The following is a 19,419-nucleotide window of genomic DNA, read 5'->3' as shown; positions in this document are numbered from 1 at the left end:
GGTCATGTTTCTGGCATGGTCAGGGGATTGACTGGCATCGGAGATAAAATTACAAAAAAACATTCCTCGGTAAAAATTCCCCGATGGGACAGTATGTGAGGCTTTTTGATCAATTTCAAGTCAAATTCAATACAAGGTCAATTTTATCAGCTGCATCTTCAAACAAGGTCTGTTTTATGATCTGTATATCTTCCAGCAGCCATCTCTTTTTATCTCTAGAATGAAAATTTTACTTTTTCGTGCAAAAAAACTGAGCATGTTCTTAAAGAGTTCGTCATTGGACTGAAGTGCTTGCCAAATTTGTGCTACCAGTAAACTGTAATTTGAGACAATTTCCAGTGTCAGAATACAATACCTTATGCTTATTCTAATAAGCTAAAATGTCAGTTTAATTCTTGAATTGTCTATACCAGAAATTTTTGTTATAGGTAATTGACCTTATCCTGATGTTACCCTGACACAACCTTGACCTTTTAGTATATGCACAACTGCAGAAGTATTCTGTGAATTTAATACTTTTATTGGTCATTTATTTGCATAAGTAGAAAGGCCTTTAAGGGACACACTTTTCAAAGATAAGGAAACACCTAATCAGATCAAGTTGTAAGAATTGTAACAGTCTCTGAATTCTATTTTTTTTTCCTTCAAAAGCCATGTTGTTAACACAGAGTTTGAATAAGATTTTGATGATGGCTGCCCGAGTCACATGTACTATTTACACCCAATGATGACCCAGAAATTCATGATGACCTAGTTTTAATCAACAAATTAAAATTTACCCAACTTTGAAGAGTCATTTCTCTGTACTTTAATATAATTTTCAACCTAATAATAACTGCTTAATGATCGTATCCTAGTTTTAAAACTAAAATTTATTGATTTTTATACTGAACCCTTACATCAGTGTAAAATTACAGTCTGCTTTAATAAATTTTATCAAGCAAATATTTTTTTTTTTCAATGTGCATTAACAAAAATGGTACTTCACAACATATTAAAAAATTGATTTTCTGTGTGACATATGGTTTAAAATTACCACATTAATAAGAATAACACAGGACCCAATGGGGTTAACTAAAACTGTACAGAAGCAGTATAATCAAAAGAACTTATTTTTACACTTCAGTAGTAATATTTTGTTTATGACTCACTAATCCTTACTTAAATACATTTGACAAATATATACCAGGTTAAAACCCTCAGTGATTCACTATGATATATATTTCATAAAAGTCACCAGAAAATAATTTCTTCAATTTTGATTCAACTATACATGCATAAACACTTTTGAATCATTTTTTCCCCTAAAAAAATAGTTGTAAACAAAATGATTTGGATAATTATTAATTTAAAGCAAAACAATCTATATATAAATCTATAATTTATCAGCTACCAAAAAATCCACTCCTCCACAAACATTGTCTTTCCCATTACACTCACAACTAGAACAATGGGCATTTTTCATTAGAAAGTCTGAATACTCAAACTTCTCCACTCTTTGTCTTCTACAATTTGTTGCAGGTGCCAAATGAGAACTAATGAAGACATCATAATCTTTGAGTCGCTCTTTTTGCAGTTGTTTAAACCTGTTGTTACCGTTGTCTTAGCTCATTACTTTTTTATATATGTCATTACTTTCATACCAATGTTATTTGAAATCAAATTTATCTCTTCAATAAATTCCAGCAACAAGTGCACATGCATAATTAAAAGCATCTTTTATTGAATCACCCTTTGTCAGTCTTTGGAATTACGCAATGCATTACACAAGACAAAAGAAAGAGTGCCACTTTTCTACCCTTAATGAATCAGCATGCTTCATTTGAACAGTTAAAAACACCTTAAAAACATTTGACATTCCAAACTGAAAATTGCCAATGCTCTGATTAAATTGCACTGAATTTTTTTAATACGCTGAATGTTACAGCTATTGTTTTACATGTTTCTCAAATATGGCCAATACCATTTAAATCAATCTGAAAGAACAGTAGAAGAATTGTAAACGAAACACTATTTGTCTTGGATCTTTACAATAATTTCAGATTTGAAGAGGTACTTTGTTAAATTCAGTCTGAAAATAACCAAATATGTGTTTCTTTTATTACATATAATAATAAATACCACACACTAACTTTGAAAAAAAGATCTTTTGTTTACAACAATTAAGGTTAAGTCAGTATAGTCTTTATGAAGACCACAATATTGCATCCAGGCCTTCCAATAATCTGTTGGAATTCAATGGACACTAATTGTGCCCCTTTATTAACTGACCTAGCTGTTTTTTCACATTCCTTTGAAGCAGAATTTATTCAAAAATTTCTAAGTGAGAAGAAAACTCTTGCTGTTGCCATCAACTCAAAATTTACTTGGTAGATATATTGATGAATTAATCAATTAATAATAGTTACTTTCATTCATATGTCAACTCAGTATATCCCAGTGAACTTGAAATTAAAGATACTCAGAGTCTGCCACATTTGTTTCATATCTGGATATTTTACTGACTACAGACAATATTGGCCAACTAATATCTAACCTGTATGACAGTTGGGATAATTTCAGCTTTTCAATCAACTTCCCTTACTTATGTAGTAATAATCCAATATCACCTTCATATGGTGTTTATGTCTCCCAAATAATTCAACATGCAAGAGCATGCTCTGAGTATGATCAATTTTTAAACTGAGGCAAGCTACCAAAACATAAGTTGATGGTACAAGGATTTCAACAACCCCATTTAAATCCAGCTTTTCACAAATTCTACAGTCATAATAATGACAATATTTGAAAATACAAACTGTTGGGTTGTATTTTGTCTGATGTGTTTGATACCATTGTAGGTCATTAATTTGACTATAGAGTACTCTGTATACCTGATCAATACATGGGGCTCATGGTGGGTGTGACTGGTCAACAGGGGATGCTTACTTCTCCAAAGCACCTGATCCCACTCTGGTGTTTTTCCTTGGGTCCTTGCTTTTGCCCTGTTCATGATTTGTTTTGTTTACCGGATTTATGAGATTGATTACTATTTGATGTTATCTTTATTTTTTACATCCAAAGCCCTTAAGTATATAACAACCCCCCAACCCCAACCCCAACCCCCCTGAAAATATGCCCATAGGACATGAATACCCCACCCTTCATCATTACTTCATCAGTAATGTATGAAATTTGATTAAAATATCTTGAATGATTTCTTTAAAGCTGAGTTTTAAACACAATAAATAGTAAGGATAAAGGTCATTTGGAAGGTCAAGGTAAAAAAAAACCATGGACACAGTTGATAAATTCTCACCAAATAATGTACCAGTGCATAATCTTACATAAAAATATCTTGAATAATTTTTTGAAACTGAGGTATAAAATGCAAATTTTAAAAAAAAAAAGTGAGGTCAAGGTCAAAGGAAAGGTCAAGGTCAAAAATTGTTGATGAAGTTGAATAGCTCTCTCCAGTATATGGTATATATATCATCATATAACCCTATACATTTGAACAAACTTGAATCCCCTTCACCCAAGGATACTCTGAGCCAAATTTGGTTAAAACTGGCATAGTGGTTCTGGAAATGAAGATGAAATTGTAAAAAGTTTATGAAGGCAATGACAACAATGACAGACAATGAACAAATTTTGATCAGAAAAGCACACTATAGCCTTTGGCTCAGGTGAGCTTAAAATCAAAAGATTTCCTTTACAAATGGTCCTGATTTTACATCCCTTATCAAAAAATTTTCTTTGTATTCAACAATATGCAGAAAAAGGAAACCCACTGCTTTCTAGTATCAGGAATATGTAGAATGGTAAAAAGACATTAACCTATCTTGCCTTATTAAACCAATTTATATTCAGTTGGATTTGATGGACTAGGTTCAATTCTTCAATTCTGTTTATCAAGAAAATATACTGTAATATCCATACAATGCATGCAGTAAACTCTCCAGTCCATAAAGATCTGGTGCCAAGATCAAATATCTAATTTTCTTAGAAATTAAACTTCCTGCAATTAAAGCCGGTTGAGATGAAGTTTGTGTGGAATTTTGCCAGATATGTCCATGATATCAATTTTATCGTCTAAAAATCGATGAATTTGAATGTCCCCAATGAAGCATCAAGCCAAATGGTCTGGGCAAAATGTGATCAAAATTAAAATTGGCATTCAAGATTTAGAGCCAATACCAGCAGTTAGTCATCTGACATAGATCTTGCCATATTAAACTTTCACAGGATTCTCTAAGCTTTCCTGTCAATTTCAAAGAAAAGCCTTAAGATTTAGAGCCAATTTTGCCAATTGTGATGGAAGAAGAGATTTTCTAATATAAAAGTTTTAACAAAATCATGCTGTCTGAGACAAATAGAAATATCTGAGGTTGAATTAAAGTATGTGGCTACAGCTAAATACGAACAATTTCTAATATCACAAATTTGATAAACTGTCAAAAATGACATTTCTCCATTTTTTGACATTATTCAAGTAATAAAAAACATACATAACAGTGGTGGCATAAGCAGTATTTGGAGAAAAAAAATACATTTATCTTCTTTGGTGCAAAACAAGGGGAATTTGCATTCTCAGCAATAAAACAATCCAACATTATTATTTGTGAAATGAATCTAAAGCATGCTTAAAAATATAAGCTCCATTTTTTTTAAGACCCACAACAGAGCAGATTAAGACTGGTCATTTAAAGCTCAAGATTTTTATCATAATAGTTGGTAAAGTTATGCAAAATATTCCCTCCAATGACATCCCATTACATCAATAAACTGATTTTGATTCTGATTAATTTGAAAACCTAAGTCTTTCAGAATAACGACACATCACGAGGCAGGCCTCATCATCTGCTTTTGATTTTCAGTGGAAAATAAGTGAAATGAATGATTATATATTGACATCAGGCCTTTTTGTTTGGTATTTTCTCACTATGTTCATTTTGACATTTTCCATTAACCCAGCCTGGCTTGCTCTTTAGTCTGTGACATGGACACTGCTTTAAAATGAAAAGATCTGACAGCTAAATTCAAAAAAGTCCAGATTTTTTCTTTTCTTTTTGGACTTCAACATTTCAATTCCAATTCTTAGAGCTGTGAGAAGTTCAGATTACTAGCATTTTTGCTTCAATTCTGAAATCATTCTCAATTCTAATTGGGTTTCTTAACTTCATAAAAAAAGATCCTTGTTTTGATGGATTTAACAATAACTTGTCTCATGAATCTCAAATGCTGGGGCATAAAACTGCAATTTGACTATTCAGTAATACTCATTTTTTGCCAAAAATGACACAAAGTCTTTGTAATGTTTTCAGCTAAAATGTCATAAAAAGACATTCTGTTCTTTTTGGATGTTTAATTTCAGTTCTGGGGCTTCTTCCATGCGATAAAAAAGTGTGCTTCAGCATAGTAGGACAATTCAAGGTTCTAAATTTCACTTTTTTCATACTTTTAAGTTCTTTGATACATTAGCGCTTAGAAAAGAGACCCATTAAATTGAAATATGATACATGAACAATGCAGTATTACTGTGAATTGCCATAATCTAAAGGTACAATTTTAAGCTTTATCACAGAAATTTTTAGATCATTGCATTGAATATACTTTCTCTATCTAAATCATTTAAATAGGTATTTCTATACATACAACTTTACAGTTGATTTGTAACAACTGCATTTTTGGGATTACAGGCTCTTTTACAGTCATCCGCATGGCACAGTGGTTAGAGCGTTTGTTCTAGAGTCACGGAATAAGGAGTTGATCCTTATGTCGCGGGTTAAAATCGCACTGTGGGACATGGAGACAGGTCCTTCAGATGAGACCATATAAAACAAAGTTCTGTGTTGCAGTAAGTGCTGGCATGAAAAAGATCCCTCACTGCTCAATGGCCCTGAGTGCTGAGTGTAAGTCTAAAGGACAAGGTATGGTAACGGCCGAATCTGGCCCCTTAATTGATGTAAAAATCAGAATACAGTTAAAATTGTGATAGTTTGTAGTTAAGAACTTAAAATGATGCTTGTTTTAAAACCAGCACTAATTTTGATTCAAAGCTTATATGAAGGCCACAAGAGGGTGCAGAAGTGAGACACCTTCCAGAATTTCCTCAATTTTGGCCAAATTTCGTTAAAGAACTATACACAGTAAGGGCGTATTCCTGCCCCCATAATAGTCAAATTTTGAAAATCTCTTGAAATGAGCAAAAGTGCATATATTGTATAAAATAATCCAAATTAAGACAATATATTATGAAATTGGAAAAATTAGTTGGCTTTTCTTGTCTCTGTGACGTCACAAACTATTTGGATTTCCGTTATTTTTAAAATAGAGGCCAAAATGCACAGAGTTTGTTCAAATTTGACTATAGTATTTATAGAGTGCAAGCTTGCTCAGGTACCATATTCACATATTTCATTGATATTATCATTCTATACATTATATCAAAAGATCTAGTCTGAGCAGACTTGCGCTCGATAATTTCCAATCAAAATACCGACGTAAAATACACTATTTTCTCTCAAAATCATTGCAATTTGGAATTTACGTCATTTTATTGACGTCATATCTAACTAATGATGTCATAGTTGATAAAAATATTTAATGCTTTGAAGTCTGCAAATATCCAACTGGTTTAGAACATAATTATAGATTTCTCCATCAAAGTTTTATTTTGGGGGCAGATACTGGCCACTACAGAATATAGTCCTTTGAGATACATTTCACTTTTGGGAAACATAGAACACAAGCTTGCCTATCTGAGATTTTAATACAGAAGAAGCATCTGATACTAGTGTATGAAATATTTCAATTTGGTAGATAGGCAAGCTTGTGCTCTATGTTTTCTGAACCAAAATGTGCTGTAAAACCGATGAAAATTTGCATAAAAGTGAGAAAATTTGGAAATTTACATATTTTCTGACGTTCCTGTGACCTCTGTGTATCCCATAACTTAGAAACAATACTCATTTTGTGGCAGAGATGACAACAGGTTTTTAATTGATAAACTGTTGTATCATTCTAAAAGACACCCCAAACCAGGGGCCAAAAGGGGTTCTTAGCCTATCTTGTCCTTTGCAGCCCTCCTCTGGCAAGTAGTGGCATCTCCATATGAGTGAAAAAATTCTCGAGAGGGATGATAAACAACAAACAGCTAGAACCTGGACCCGTTTTTGCAATACGTACATGAAGAGAAAATGGATATTTTTATATTTTTCAATGTCTCTAAATGTTAGAAACAAAATACATGTAAAACATTCTCTGTGTTTTTGTGTACACTTTTAATTACTTTGAAATTGTAAATCAGAAGAAAGGATCTGTTAATGGTTTACACCATATCAAAAGCAAAGATCAGCAAGGGCCTTATTTTGCTCTGTAAGATTCAGAATTTTAATAATCAGAAATAAAAATAGAGGGATCAGTGATAATTATAATCATGCAAACAATTTGTCTTCTAGATGTCCATGCATGATTAAAAATGTAATGCATTTGAATACATGACCAACTTAACCTGATCACCCTTCCTAATCATCTTGGACCCAGGGAACATGAATTTTGAAATTTTGGTAAAGGGATAAGTACTCAGTGTGATCTTATGTTCCCCCACTAGATGCCCTTTACATAATAAACAACTTAGCCCCATCCTTGGACCTTGGAAACAGTAACCATGGATTTTTTAATCTTGATATATAGTTAAGTACTTATTGTAATTAAAGGACTTATCGCATGTTTCTAATTTATTTGAAATTAAAAGCGTAAAACGTTCCTTATGACCACAGTTTATAAATTTTGTGTTTTTACTGCGGATAAACTGCGGTAATTAACCAATTATTGACTCAAATGAAAACCCCTGAATTAAAAATCTAAGTTAATTAGATAGCGATCACATGACCCTGTGACGTCAAAGGCGACAATGGCTGATCAGCTCTTCACTTAAATCTTACTAAAATATACGCGATACAACCTGAATTTTCTGCGTTATGGACGACCAAATCACTGATTTTATCGATATGAAATATAATAATCCAACCTTATATTTTAGAATGTCAGCAAGAAATAATCTGAAAAATCCGTTAACATTGTAAAAATAGCAGCGACGATAGCGAGGGAGACGCGGCGAAGACGAAGAACCTCGCCATAACAATACAATTTGATTTGTCATTTTATCACATGTATGAACTTATTTGATTCACACATTTAAATTAGATAACTTTGTTATTCTTAGTTTTTAACATAATATTAATTTATGCAAGTATGCCTCCATATGTTTTGTAATGGATGGTTTTGAAAAATAATTTTCCGATCACGAAGCATTGCCGTAATCAGACCTACAGATTCTAAATGTTTGGAATGAAAAAAGAAAATATCTCAAAATTCTTACACCTTAGAACTAGTTAATGTTTCTATAGTGATTGAAAATCACGTTAGAAATTAATTTTTTCAGCATTTTTCATAATTAAACTGCATTTGTCGTTGATAACTCCGTAAATAGTGTGCAACTTCTCATCTCTCTATCACTGAATTGTCGCCTATGACGTCAGAGCAGTATTTCGCCGAAATCCGACTGAAATATGCATATTGCCGTATTTGAATTTCAACTCTCAATATCTCTTAAAATACGCTTTCAACAACGTTTATTGTATTCAGAATTTTAATAAACAAGGTTGTAGATAATATTTTTCATAAAATTAAGATTTTTGAAAACTCCTGCGATAAATCCTTTAACAGCTCATCTCCTAGATGCCCATGGATAAGGAGGAAGAAAGGTGTACTGCAATTTCAATGTATGGCCAATTAAGCCCCACCCTGAGGCCTGAATCATGGGCTGATTGACCATGTTTTTTTTCAATTTCTGTAGAGGGTTAAGTGTTTATTGTAATCATGCACACAGAAAATTGCATGTTAATTAAATGCTCATTAGTAGAGAGGAAGATTTTCACTAACAAAAAGTATTTTCAAATATATGACCAACTAAGCCCCACCATGTAGGGCATGATCCACAAACCAGGGGCCATGAATTTCATAATTTTGGTAAGATGAGGATGCATTATAATCATGCAGTTCGTCTGCTAAATTTCCATGAAGAAAGAAAAAGATTTTCTAAGATATAATGCATTTTCAATACATGATCAACTTATAGCCTCACCCTGAATCCTGCATGAATCCAATGTAAAAGTAGTTATAAGTATCAATGTCAGTCTTGTGATTGTTTTAATACCAATGTTTTAATATTTATATTTTAAGAATTAAAAAATTCTTAGATTTATGATTATGGTGATTATGGTGTTTGATTTTTAAAATGGGGGTTATTTGTTTTAGAAAGTATAAAAAGTGCCAATAGAATCTGTCTGTTGTCAAACACATCAGGTGATTACATTTTTTGACATCGCTTTCCAGTACACAGTTTCGTTGTATGTGACTAACAAGTTTTCATTTGTTCTCACAAAAAATCATAATCGTCATCATATCCATAACTGTCATATTATTTGGCTTATCTTTAAATGTTCATTGGGTTCACTGAATGCATTGACTAATTCAATATTAGTTTAAGTTGTTATTAGTTTTTGTTGCACTTTTGTGTCTAGAATGTTTCATATGATTAATATATTTATAAAAAATTCTGTTCAAAAATGTCTAAATAGGCCTGATTTTTGGCTATTACTGATAAATGATAAAGGGGATCAAGGCTGTGGTGCATAAAATGCCAGCTGCACCAATGCCAAACTTGTCTCCTGAAATTTCAGAAATGTTAGAAACTTATATAATTAGGTTTATTAATACATTTATATGAGAACGTTTCCTCTATTCCTGTTTGAACATACGTAGTAGTATGTACTTGAGTCATTTAAAATACTCAAGATATTCAAAATTAGTTATAAAATGCATTTGCCTTATTGCTTACTGTTTACTTACCCTTTTAAAAGTTAATGGAAGTCACCTTGGCTCAGAACATTTAGTACTTTGATTAATTTACCTGCAAATTGTGGCTCTGCTCTGGACCTCATACTCCCACTCACAGATAATTTGCCTCACCTAATGAAGACTAAAGACTATTTGTAGAATACTTTTAACTGATGTAAAGCATCATATATCATATTGAATCTAATGTACCTGAAGTTTTAAATCCCTCTACAGAATCATACAAAATTATCTTATCTAGTAATCATTATATCCATATTAGCAGCTAAAAGAATATTTATCATTATCTGTTTATTGAGAAATGTGTGAAGAGGTCGTAACAGCATTTTTCTTCTTTTTCTACAATGTCATCTTCTTGCAAATCAAACTTCTTTTTTACATATAATGAGTCCTTCTGATAAAGGTTAAATGCTAGGTTAAGATTTCAAATCTAAATTTCTACTATGGTTCTCCAAAAGCTGGTTTTATAGGCCAGTTCAATTTATTTGGATCCAATTTTTGAAACCCTTCCAAAAATTGATTTCCATCCTTTTTACAGTATACCAGACCCATAAAATCTTTCAGACTGACAAGATATTATCAGTTACATATATAAACTTATTTTAATGGTCATGCTACAAACTGGTTCTTAAAAGTACAAGTTTCACTTATCTTATCCAATGGATGGGCAAAAAAGCAAATTAAAAAATAAAACTTTTGAATATATTTTGTATATATCTCTTCATTTTAATCAGAATGCTAAGGAAATAAATGATTGATTTACAATCTTTCCCTCTAGTTAAAAAAAAAACCATGACTTTGGCAACATTTTTGATATAGCATCTCTGGTCATCACCAACATTACTCAAAGTGATTGGTGCTTGTAATTTAATTTCTACTGGTCAATATTGAAACCGATTGAAGAATTCAAAATGTACATCAAACAATATATATGGAATCTTCGTTGCCTGGCAACACACACTAAAATTTATTTTTGCCCAAAGCAATGCTTTTCCAATTCTGGCAGTTGGGGCTGACGTACTAAATTATTGCCGGTATTGAATTCTCAGTCATTCGATTTTTTTTTTTTTTTTGGTCTTCTATGGTCAACTTCTGGACAAGCCAAAAAAAAAAATCAATATGGCACTAAAATTCTAATCAAGTTCACTAATACTCAAAGTAGAAATTTTGAGCGGGAATACAATAAAATTGACAGAACAATATATAAGCCTCCACTGAAATTGAATATCCAGAACACGAACTGGCCAAAGGGACACTTCAAATGCAGTACAAAGATTGCATGCATCTTTAATAATAACGGAAATTAATTACCATTTGTATAGAAAAAATGATTTGCCTGCTCTAAGAACATCTTAAAAATATTAATTTTAGGATATTTCTTACTTGTCAGAACAATAAATAAAATAATACTTGCTTTACTCCACAACTGTTTCTTTAATTAAGGCTTCCGATAATATTCCCACAGGTTAAACTGTTGTGGGCAATTGACAATATACTTGTTGCATCTTTGAAATAAGTAAAGGCTTAAATTATTTTTCCCTCTTTAAAATTTTATTAAATAAGACCTCAGGGCTCTCACACCACTTTTTGGGAATGAAGCCAGGACCAAGAAATCTTTTTTTTGGGAATTTTTGGGATAACCATTATTTTTAAAATCATGATATTGGGTTTCTTGTGTTTGTTATCAACTTAATTTCTGTTTTCAGAGGAATACGAATAGAAAGTTCAGTAATTATATATCCAACTATATTTTCTTCAATTTTTTGGAGAAATGACCATAAGGGAAGTTGACACATTCAATTGTGGAGAAGGGTACCTTTTTAGAATTGAGAATGGGCGCATCTTTGAATGGCCCAAATTACAGAAAATTGAGAGCCCTGCACCTTATAGGAATATTATCATACACTGTTATGTTGTTATGTTCATCTGAAATTTCTTAACTGCTACAATAATAATTCTGGAGAATACTGAAAATCTTTTATCATTATCATTAAGTTACATATCAAATGATTCAAATATTTTACTTTCACAAAAAATACATACAGACACATAGAGAAGTGTTTATATGCATGAAAAAAAAATCATTTACACATTCTTCAGATTTACAATCCCCTTGTGACCCTTGGATTAAGCACAGCCCGACACATAATTCAAATTTTCAAGCCCTCATGTCTAAATTTTGAAATTTATTATAAGGACATTTGGTTAAAATTTTCAAGCTGCACTTAACACATTCAACAACAATACAGGGTCTCTGCACTTGTACTTAATTTGCATTTCAGATTTTTGGCACAAATGGGGTAAAAACTGATTGTCAATGAAATGTACTTTAATTTCATTCTGCTGAAAACCACAAATTAAATACACATTTGATTTTAAATACAATTCAAAATTTCCTTTAAGTTGGTAAAATAAATTTAGCATTTGACAGGTAGTTTTCAAATTAATGGAAATGAAGAGGTTAAATCTTATTGTAGTATCAACTATGAGGTCAATAGTTTTAATTTTAAATCTTCATAAAAGAATGCATACTTTTTATGAAGCTTCCATGCATTGATTTTTACAAAATTAGCATTTTTAGCCTACTTAAAATGTCAAGATTAATAATGGACAGTTTTCAGTTCTTTCAAATTTGAATTTCAATCATCTTAATTTTGGAAGACGGTGTAGTACATATTAATTGCCATCTGCTTCTAAAATTGTCAGAGTTTTCATAATGTACCAGATAGAGACAATGAACTAAATGAAAATAACACTTGAATATAGATTTTGTCCCAACAAAATGAAGAAAAATTAGCAGATAAGTAAATAATCAAATTCGAGTTGTAACATCTGGGTATTGCAAATGAATGCACAAAATTACACGATAACTCTACAAAATTTATATTGTTCTTCCAAAGCAACACATGGTTTATATCAGTATTTTCTCTTCTAAAATTTGAAGCATTAAAACATATGGTTAAACTTTTCTCTTCAAGCAACATTAAAATCTTTCTGGCTTTGCATTCCCTGTCTTAGGGAGTGGCACAGAGGTGGAAAACTTATGTTCATTTATTTACTTTATATTGTAGCACATTTAGAAAAAAAAAAAAAGAAGGGAGAAGAAACACATATCAAGGAGAGAGTGGGGGGGGGGGGGGGGGTCACAAAATGTAGCTTAGTCAGTCATCTCAAAAATTTTGAAGTAAACTTGTCCACCCTTTCATAGTTACCATAAATTGCTAAAAATTCAACAACAAAAATGTATACAAATTTACTGCTGCAATAAGGACAATTCAAGGAGAATTCAAACGTCGTGAAAAATTCTTAGGTCAAATATGAGAAATGTATGTTGAATTTGTGTCAATTTTGGTTTGGAAGCAGGAACTTAGGAAGCTATATGGTTTTCTTGGTCAATATGAAGACTTTGCATCCAAATTATAATTCTTATAACACGGCAATGATGTAACAAAATTTAATGATACCTATTTGTGTCTATATATAGTTGGTGACTGAACATTGGTTACTGGTGTGGATTAACCAATCAGAAGCCCTAGTGACTGTCTTGCCAATTTTTTTTTTTAAAAATCCACTGCAATAGTAGAATTATCCATGCCAAGTTTGATGACCTGTCACATTTATATCTTATACTCAAACCTGTGCCAAAATTTGATAATTTATTTTCACTACAAAAAAAATCAATTAAAATCTTATTTCATGTCCTCTTGACAGAAACATTTGCAAGGTTTTTCAATGTTATATCTCTAATCACAAGTCATATTTCAACAAACACATTAAGACATTTTATTCAATTACACTCCCCTTTGGACATTTTATAGATTTTTATTTAATATTTTCTGTTTCAGCAATGACCTTTTTTTATAAATATGTCACGCTGAAAATAGCAGTAATCACTATTAGCCATTGCCTTAACATATAATTATTAAACATGAAGTTTGAAATGTGAAAGGCTTATAATAAAAAAGGAAATTAGTATCATATTTCTACCTACATAACATAGCTTCAGGGTATCAGATTCTGCCATATCAACCATGTGGTTAAAATCAGCATGTAGTAGCATTCTAACATGATAAAAAAATGTAAGAAAAGATAACTGAAATCTTATTAAAGGTAATAAACTTGCTGTATTTCAAGTCATGAAAGTCAAATAGACACTAACCCCTGTGGTTTCAAAATGATGACAATCATCAAATTAAGGTCTAAAGCTAATTAATCTGATGAACATTATGTCATCTCCCCTGTGGAGAGTTCCACTCCATGGGAGGTAACTCTAGCTGCTTATTTTTGTAATTAAATCCTCTGATTTACATTCAGCTCAGCAGGCACTTGAACTTTCTTTTGTAAGTTGATATCACTTACATTTCATTTCAAATGTTTGAATCATTAATTTATTATATTACACAATGGAAGATGGGAGTCCTGTTCGTTTGTCTTCTCCACTGATAACATTACACACTCTCCCTACACAATATAGCTGAAGTATACAGCCTATAGAGTATTGATATAATTACACAAATATGCAACTGGACAAGTTTCTGACATAGATAACTGAAACAAATCTTTCCCGGGAGATCTGGCAGTTAAGCCAATTTATCTAAATATCTTTATTTTCTTGGTATGAAATGCTAATTAATAACTACAGTCGAGCACTCTACACAACAATCTGGAGAACAACACAGAAAACTTGTCACAATTCATCAAAATTAAAAATATCAGGGATGCCAACAAAGGTCACTCCAAGCCATGGTCAGTTTAAAAGACAACACCTTTCTCCCTACAGCAGATATGAGAAATATGTTTAATGATGGTTTTATCTTTTTGAAGATGAGTGTGCTTCGTCCAGCCTTAAATTATTTTCTAATGTGTGAATTCACTGAACACTAAGATAAGACGCTGGCCATTAAAATGAAAGATAAACCAAGCCTCAAAAGAAATTTTCAAGTTAAAAGTTAAGTAGCTCCAAGCTATTGAAATGTGAAGCAGACACACCAGATTTGAGTCAGATCAGTTTTTAGCCTTTGAAATGGCTGAAATTAAAACCATCTGAAAAACTCCTTTGACCTAGCTCTAACATAAAGTAAAAAGTTATTTCTTTCTAGTTTTACATATCTAGGTAATATGTACACTCATTTGTGCCTCATAAATGAAAAGCACAAAATATTTCTCAATTCCAAAATTTAACTTCAAAGCAAATTGAAAATTTTAATTTAATTGAATGAATAAAAGATAATGGAATCCTGTTGCATTCAAGAGAGCAAATTTAACAGATTTACTTTATAATTCTGTCCAATAACATCAAAGTCTATGGTACAGATGGTTCTGTGATGCTAAAAGGAAAAAAATGGTAAAATTTTGTATTAAAAGTATATATATAAAACATATCAATTTCCTTTTTGCACCCAACAACCTAAGATGAATAGTTTCTGTTGTGAATTTAACATGCAAGGCCATGCCAAAAGTTTATCATTTCTTTATCACACCAACGGTCTGTACAGAAGTGCAGAAATATTTAGGTAGTATTTATTAGAATTAGATTTCTCCCATCACTGAGTTTCACTAACTCTCTGGGGCTACTTTATCAGTGTGCCCTGGGCTGTTGAAAGATGAAACCCTGCCATCACATCCAATCAATTTTTATCTAATTCAACTTGATTGAAAATTTTCACTTTGATTAAATAAAAATTGATTTTTGAGTTCATTTACCAAAATGGCCATTGTATATTCCCTATCAAAATGACATTAATTACAGAGCTTTTTCAGATGGGAAAGGTGGTTATGTGTTAGCACTACCAGCATGATTGGACGTACATGATTAAAATTCTCTTTGTCTACTTTTATCATTCCCAGTAAAATGTGGACATATGCTCATTTCTTTCTTTGTTATCAACATCAAAGAAAAAAATGACCAAATGCACATATGGGAAGGTTATTGATTGAAAGCATGTGAATTATTAAAAAAAAAGTACAGCACTGTTTATACTTGTTTGAATGCCAAATTGCATTATACACTGGAAATGAAGTACTACATATTATGCAAACTAGATTCTTGCTCAAGTGCCAAGTAGTCAGACTAACAATTCATTGTCATAATTATCACAGTCCTTCTCTACTCTTTTTAAAATATTCATTTTTATTTATTCTATTTTTTTTTTACCCTTTTTCTTTAATTAAAATTTTAAAAATAAAAAAATTGAATATTTGAAATTTTTAAACTTCATTGTTTTATAAGATAACATCCTTGTTAATGCAGTCACAACCCTGACTCTGTATAATCTCCCACCCTCCTTGACATGACTGATAATTACCAGATTGGTGATGTAACATTACACCTAATCCATTCTGATCCAAATGTACCGGAAAATCTGACTGATGACTAGAAAGAATTTTAAAAACCCCCCATCAATACAATGCTGTAACTATAGACATACACTCAGCATCAATAATTTATTCATCTTGGCCATTTTCAACACATTTTTGTTGTTACCCATCCCTTGCCTCTGTACAATCTGACTTTAATTAAAAATGCAAGAGAGTGCTTGTCCATTTACGCATTAATTAACTAGAGGTTTGATTTTGGTGAACCCAATGGCTTGTAATTTACTGGCCTGGCATCAGCTGCACATGTTTTCTCTCTACATATAATTCAGCCTTTGTCTAATGAGAATTGACCAAAATTATTACAGTAAATATTAATATAAGAAGTGCCAAATTCCAAGTATCATCGCAAGCTCAGTAATGAAGCTCCAATTTCTTAAACTATCATCAACTGGTTCCCCAAACAAGGTGGTGTGATACATCTGAAATTTACAGCTATAAGGTTTCTATGGCAACCCTATTCTGTCCATCACCCTCATTAACAATAAATATACTGTGCTATTGTTTTATGGGGATACAGTGAAATCTTGGATGTTCAAGTTCCAAATGTCAGATCTACTACTCATCAACTTACTAACTTTTGTGTAGAGATGTCACTTCTCAAAGTCTGTGCACTTACAATGACTTTTCAGCACGAGGGAGCTCGCGAGAAAACCTCACACAAAGAATGCAGTGGGATCAGTATTTCTTTATTTTGATATTTTGACAATAGGATCTCCCCAGTTAGCATGGTATTGTTCTCTAGGTTTTTATTTTGCAAGGAATGAAAATAAAAAACCTGATCAACTTTTTTTCAATCTGTTTTCCTCCGTCTCTTCCTTGTACCATTTTCACCTGTGCAACAAATGCGAGATAATATACTTGTCATGTCTGTCATTCTCATGCATCTTCAAAGACAATCTCCTATTACTCCTCCACACTATAATGACTTTACCAATACATAAGAACAGTAATTTCAGTCTTATGTCACTTGTTTCTTATTACTGGGGAGAAAAAAAAACTTTCATCAAAATGAAAACTTTAATTTAAAAAAAAATTTAAATATGTGGTATTTGGTTATTTTAATTTGAAATGTCTTCAATATAGAAACTGAAGTAATCTACCATGATCTGACTTTTCAATTTTTACACAACAAATTTCAATATGAATCTGTGAAAGGAAAAAAAAAGAGAATATGTAACCTCAATCTGCCAAGATTAAAAGCTTCACTTTAAACTTCAAATTAATGATGAACATAAAATAGCAATGGATGCACATATTGTATTCCTTGCTTAACAAGAGATGATTTCAAGTTTCTTTTTAACTGATACATATTCTGTGCACTTAACTCTGTGCAAAAAAAGGTGCAAACACTGCAAAGAAAGTGACAGACATTGAGAGCCACAAATGCACTTAAAAGTAATCTATCCATACTAAACTTAGATTTACTTGTGAAAATAATGGGGCAACTCAAATTAGCCAGATCCTTAACTTTGATAATAAGAGAGGCTTAAAAAAAATGTTTTATAAATTGCGGGACAATCAATAATTTTGTCAAGAAATAAAGACTGATAATCGCCATGGAAAATAAAGAATTTATCCCATAAAACAAAATTTCCAAGGCAATGAAATCTCCATAAATAATCAATTTTGCAATGTGCCATGTTGAAAAAGTAGATTCTTACAACTTCAAATCAATATCTGCAATGGAACTGGACAGATTTTTTCATAAAATTTACATGATTTAAAAGTTAAATTTGATCAATTATTCAAACAATAACTCTGTTTGTCCCCAGGGCCACCATCATTTAACTTCAAATCAATGCAACTTTATTTTCTTGTGACCAAAGATAATGATTTTTTCATTAAAAAAAATTTGAAATGAATACCTGGTGGTAGAAATGATTATGATTAATGTGGCATAAAAGCTCATTTAAAAATCCACGCCAAAGTAAAGTAGGACTTGGGGCTTAATTAATTACAAACATTATTCACCATCGCATGTAACGGTTCAAACGTAATTTATCCATTGTACAGGTATTGGATGACTCCTACACAAAGCAAGGGTAAAGATGAAGAAAATGCAACTTGGAATTGTGGGAAATTTGAGACATTCCTCCATTTGCCAAATTTACTCTCCCAGGGATTGGTCATATTCTTCAAAAATTTGCTCATTTATTTGATTTTAATGTAATTTCTGTTTCTGTAGTTTGTCTGCGGAAATGAAAACTCATACATTCACATATTACAATGCCATAAAAAAAACTGAACCATCAGTCTTTTATGTGCATTAACTGTTTGAAATGTTAAACTGATACAATCACATAAAAAAAAAAGAATCCATTTTTTTCCCTCTGCCAATGTTTTTGAAAGCCTGTAAAGCTTCTGTACATAGAGGTCAAAACTCTAATCCCCTAGGTAATATATATATATATATACCAATGCTGCTCTGGCAATGCACATGTGTTGCAGCCAGTATAACAGTTCTGGCCAAGATAAATTTACTCTAAAACTTATCTAAGCTTTTTCAATTAACAAATTTTCACTATTAATTATGGCTAATGGCACACAACAGAGTAGATTATTCTATGTAGGCATTAAGCTAATTATCTGATGCTGACCAAACAACTAAAGCCCAGAGTTTTTTTTTCCTCAAGGCTAAACTTCCATATGGATGACCACTTCACTGAGTTTCCATTTTAATGCTGGACATTCATTTTACTACCAATCGCCTCCTTCACCAATTCTATATTAACCACTTTGACATGCACAGGAAACTGAAATTGTCCAAATTGGACATGGCAACACAAGATATTTAGGGAAAATTGAGGTTCCAGTTATATAAATAATGAAATATTGGATGGACAATCAAACAAATTTCTTATGTTCAAAAACATTGCAATCAATACCATAAGATATAAAGTATGATAGTGAAAATGATTAGGAAAGTAGTGTATTTTACTATACATATTATTGTGAGACTAAGTATTTTTCAAAAGTCTGGTGTTCATTTTTTTATTTACAATTTAAGCTAAAAAATATTAGTTCTAATTAAAATACTAATAGAGGGAAGCAAGAACAAATATCTGTGCATGAGCTAACACTTTTTGAGATGGTGTAACATAACAACTTTGGTAATGAAGAAATGGCCAGTTGGTCAAT

General features: G+C 31.7%; 1 protein-coding gene across 4 annotated transcripts in view; it reads right to left on the bottom strand.

Annotated features, from left to right (window-relative positions):
• LOC133200175 (caspase activity and apoptosis inhibitor 1-like) overlaps nt 1–19,419 on the bottom strand; it is a 327,434-nt gene that overhangs the window by 34,757 nt on the left and 273,258 nt on the right. The gene's annotated exons all lie outside the window — the stretch shown is intronic.

This window comes from Saccostrea echinata, unplaced genomic scaffold, assembly GCF_033153115.1.
Source record: "Saccostrea echinata isolate AGI-Se365-2 ecotype Australia unplaced genomic scaffold, CSIRO_AGI_Sech_v1 ptg000037l, whole genome shotgun sequence".
Taxonomy (NCBI): Eukaryota; Metazoa; Mollusca; class Bivalvia; order Ostreida; family Ostreidae; genus Saccostrea; species Saccostrea echinata.
This window is presented reverse-complemented; position numbering and strand designations above follow the sequence as displayed.